General features: G+C 38.8%; 1 pseudogene; it reads right to left on the reverse strand.

The window, feature by feature from the left end:
- The window catches only part of LOC102871795, a 31,012-nt pseudogene that overhangs the window by 12,012 nt on the left and 13,894 nt on the right, over positions 1-5,106 (reverse strand).

Genomic DNA, 5,106 nt, shown 5'->3' on the forward strand with positions numbered 1-5,106 from the left:
ACAAAAAAAAAAGTCCGCCATCTCAGATTTAATTTCATCATTGCATAACTGATTGCTGTTCTCTCCATTTGAAAATTTCTTAACATACAGAATGTGCTTTAATTTTCTCAAATTACTCTAATTATAAACTCAGTGCTTAAGGAATGTTATAAGTCCTCATAACTATCAGAAGATTACTGATTGCTTTCTGAATCTTGGCCTAAGTATCAAAATGCAGCTTTCTTTTCTTACAAGAAGTCCCTGGGTGGTACAAATCAGTAAAGTGCTTAACTACGAGCCACAAAGTTGGAATTTTGAGTCTACACAGAAGCACCTCAGAAGAAAGGCCTGGCAGTCTGCTGCTGAAGGTCACAGTCTTAAAAACCCTACGGAGGTGGTCCTGCTCTGTCCATAAGTGATGATCATGAATTAGAATCATCCTGACAATCACCCTTTTATCTCATTTGTTTTAATAAATAGAATATTTCCTTAAAAACAAAAACTTTTTAATGTTTGACAAGGTCATTTATTTCATTTTTTGTGAGTTAAAGGGAGCAGTCAAAAGAAAGTCCTAGGTAGTTGCCCCATTTTGCCTTTCTCAGGTATTTTTGTTGTTGAGATTTGTTTCCCCCTTGGGAAAAACAGTAGATAGTTTTTAAAGTCAGAAATACATTTTTGTTTCAATTAGCTCTACCTTTCATCTTGCTTGAGAGAACAGATCACTTTCCTCTGGGAAGCCAGTGTTTTTTCTAACTCATAATAAAAGTATCATCTTAGCCTAACCTCGTATTGTTATGGATTTGATGACCTCCCGCCCCCAGAGAGTCAGCTGTTCAAGGGCAAATCCATACATCTGTAGCACCTGGTACCAATCCTGGAAGAAAGCAGGTTGTTAATATTGACTTATTTAATTTACAAGTAATCAAAATCAAATCATTCAAAGATGTACAAATACTAGCCCTCCTTGATTCTCCTCCAATTTTGCTTTTAAAAATAAGTGAACTAACTCAATCCCATAAGACTGCTATATAAGACCACTATTATAGAAATAGATAACTAGTAAAACATGTATGAAGATCTAAAGGGGGAGGGGAGAAACATGAGTGACGATGGGTACGGGTTGCACAATTTGATGGGGTAGGTTAATGAAATGTGAAAGATTGGGGGTGAAAAACAATGTACATGAAATTTGTAAGTAAACAAGAAAAAAATAAAGTTCTATATACCTATATCTATCTCTGTCTCTGTCTATCTCTATATCATCTATATCTATATCGATATTGATATAGATATAAGCTTGCTCTCTCTTACCCAAACACCCTTCAATTTGGCACATTTAGACTTCAGATTTGGATGTTCTACTTTATCCAAAAATGAATGGTGCAACACGTCAACAGAGAACTGCCAGATGTGCAGGCTGGGTTTAGAAGAGGTCGTGGTACTAGGGATATTATAGCTAATATTAGATGGATCTTGGCTGAAAGCAGAGAATACCAGAGGAATGTCTATCTGTGCTTCACTGACTATGTAAAGGCTTTTGACTGTGTGGATCACAACAAAGTGTGGTTGACTCTGAGAAGAATAGGAATCCCAGAACACTTGATTGTACTTAAGAAAAACCTATATCTGGACCGAGAGGCAGTTGTCAGAACAAAGGAAGGAGACACTGCATGGTTCAAAACTGGGAAGTGTGTCTCCCAGGGATGTATTCTGTCTCCATACCTTTTCAATCTATATGTAGAACAGACCATCCGGGATGCTGGGCTATAAGAGGAGGAATGTGGCATCAGGATTGCACGAAAGTTCATCAACAACATGCAGATGACACAATCCTGCTTGCTGAAACTAAGGAGGGCATGAAACACTTGCTGCAGAAAGTCAAGGACTGCAGTCTTCAATATGGATTGAAGCTCAACATCAAGAAAACAAGGATTCTTACCACTGGGCAAATTGGTGGCATCATTATGGATGGTAAAGAGATTGAGATTGTTAACTGTTTTAGTTTGTTAGATTTAGATTGTTTCGTTTTAGTTTTAGCCTGGCTGTCCAATCAGCACTCTTAGCACCAGCAGCCAGGAAATTAAGACGAATTGTATTGGGAAAGTCAGCTATTAGGGAGCTCTCCAGAGTACTGAAGAGTAACAACGCCAGGCTGGAGACTAAGGTGCGCCTGATCCAGGCTATAGTCTTCAAAATTGTGTGCTATGCATCAAGAGAACTGGACAGTGACTACAGACAATAGAAAGAGAAGTGATGCCTTTGAGCTCTGATGCTGGAGAAGAGGATTGGATATACCATGGACTGTCAGGAGCACAAACAAGTTTGTCCTGGAGGGGGTGAAACCAGCTGCTCCCCGGAGGCAGGATTCTGAAGCTTCGTCTGACATACTTTAGGTATGCTGCAATGAGGGACCAGTCCTTGGAGAGGGACATCATGTTTGGGAGGATAGAGGGACAGCACAAGAGGGGAAGACCTTCTGTGAGATCAATCGATTTAGTGATTGGGTAATGGGAGTAGGTATGTCAGTGACAGTGACACAGGATAGAGCAGGGTTTAGGGCTCTTGTACATAGGGTCACTATGAGTCACATGCAACTTGATGGCACATAACAACAACACAACATGACTTTATCAGACACACAGCTCCAGTGGCTTAGTGGTAAGGAGTTGCATTGCCAACATAAAGGCAGACAGAATTCATCAGCTGCTCCATGGGAGAAGGATGGGCAATCTCCTCCTGTATGATTTACTGCCTCTGAGACCCTGCTGGAGGGGTCAGCTATGAGCCAGTTCCAACTCGATGGTACATAAACAACAACAATTTTATAAGATATTTCTAAGATTACTTTGACTTTCAGTTCATTGAAAGGAATTGCATCCTATAACTTCACTTTCTACTAAGCTCCATATATTTGGGATGGACGAGAACTGCGATGGAGGAGGATCCAGGTTTCTCATCTACCCTGGTTGACTCAAATATGATGAAAGAGAAATAAATCTGTGGGGGGACAGTGGTGGTGGAAGAAATGAGAAATAGATCATGTACACTTTACTATGCCATAGAACACGTAATAGAATTGATGAGTTCCCTTACAATTAACCAAATACTAACAGAACATTAGATTCCAACAATTTCTCACTCTACTATACAGGTACAACAATCTGGTACAAGATTATACAATCTGGCACAAGATATATCAGGAACAACAATCTGGAAGGATTCCGTGATGAGAGCCTACAGTCTTCAAGCTGCATTTACAAAGCAAGAGTGATGCTTTTATTTTAATATCTTTATTTCTGATTAATTGAGGGTCAAACTCTTGGTCTCAAAAAGAGCATATTCATGTTACAATGTGATGTTCCTGAGGCAACACCGGCAATTTTGCATGTAAATACTTTCATGATTCATCAGGGAAGATGTTTGAATGCATGGTCCCCTTTTGACACATAAAAATCAATTAAAAATATATCCAATAAATGGATACACTGAAAATAACATCAGTTCAGTTACTCATTTCTAAATCAGAAGGAAAGTATGTAATGATTTAATTCAATAATCAAGACTCACAGCTCGATGTTCTGAGGTAATTACAGACTAAAAATAAACTGCTGATTTATTAGTTAGGAATAAGAGCGATGTATCATATCTACTTTAATAGTTTACCAAAAGGAAATGCGACAGGGACTAGTATATTAGCTAATTAATCCAAGCATACTCTTCGGTCATTCACGGTAAACAGGTTATTTCTACATTTGTACACCTTGAAAAAGAGTGTCACAGAGCAAAGAAATGTTCAATAGAAACAGACACAGTCAATTCTTCCAAAGAATGAAACAGCCAGCCAGTAACTATGATTTCTCTGATAGACACGACATTCTTTTTTGTGTGTTTTGCTCCATGAAATTGGCCCGCTACCTGGCACTTTGGTTGGAAGAATCTTTTTCCTTAAATAATCTTTCTGTTATTTCACCTTGCTTGCTAAAACGAACCAAAGGAATATTATGTCACATTCAAATGGCACCACATGCAGAGGCAGAAGATGGTAATTTTTAGTAATTTATTTGCTTGATGCTATTTCTAGCAATTTTAGCTGTAATAATGATAATATCCATCTGTTTTAAGTGGAAAACAGTTAGCAATTCAATCTTTTTATTTTTATACATCGATTTCCAAATTAATCTCTACCTGCTGTGAATTAAGTATTCGAGCTGAGTCTCTGATGCAGCAAATCCTAGACATGATGGAGTTTCACTTAGAATCCACTTCAATCCCATTCAGTGTGCATTCCTCTACCTGAGGTTGGAAAGCTATAAATTATACTTCCCAGAGTCCTCTGCAGCTAAAGTACACAGCACAGACTTAGTTTTCTATGAGATGAACTGGATGAGAAGTGAGACAGAAGGTATTTCAAGAAGGTGTATGTATGGACTAGTGTTTTCAGTGTTAGTAGCAGTCTGCATTTGCAAGCTTTATAAGGTACAGAGAGGTATTTGCAGCTGCTTCTCTGATCCTTGGAACACAGTCAGACAAGGCGTCCTTGATGACAGCAGCTCACGTGGTGGCTCAAACTCCTGGCCTCTAGACTGTGACAGAGACGGCAGCAATTGTGACAGCTGGTCAGCAATGTTATCTGGGAGGCATCACTCAAGGCCCAGCCTGGATCCTCACCTGCATCCCCTCTAACCTGCTGCTGAGAACATAATTCCCATATTAAATTCCTTTCTGCTTAAAATAGCTAAGATAGTTTCTGTTACTGCAACCTGACTAATGCCAGAAAGAAATAAGAGATGACAATATTCAGTATACTAGAAAAGAAAGAACTATGAGAGGAGAAAACACAGAATGTACTTGTTTTCAGGGAACAGGTTAGAGAATACTATGGCAAACAGGTCACGTTACCCTATGACTAGTTTATTACATCATCTATAATCACATTTATCATCTTCTCTGGGAATTCGGTTTAAATATGTCAAACACATTTAAGCCCTTAACTTTAAACCTGGGTATAGGAAACAAAAATATACTACATATGTTGTTGTTGTTGTTGTTGTTGTTATGTGCCATCGAGTCGCTTGCGACTCATAGCAACCCTATGTACAACAGCCCTAAACTCTGCTCTGTCCTGTG

Source organism: Elephantulus edwardii, unplaced genomic scaffold (assembly GCF_000299155.1).
Source record: "Elephantulus edwardii isolate Elephantulus edwardi_28Jun2011 unplaced genomic scaffold, EleEdw1.0 scaffold00128, whole genome shotgun sequence".
NCBI classification, from domain to species: Eukaryota; Metazoa; Chordata; class Mammalia; order Macroscelidea; family Macroscelididae; genus Elephantulus; species Elephantulus edwardii.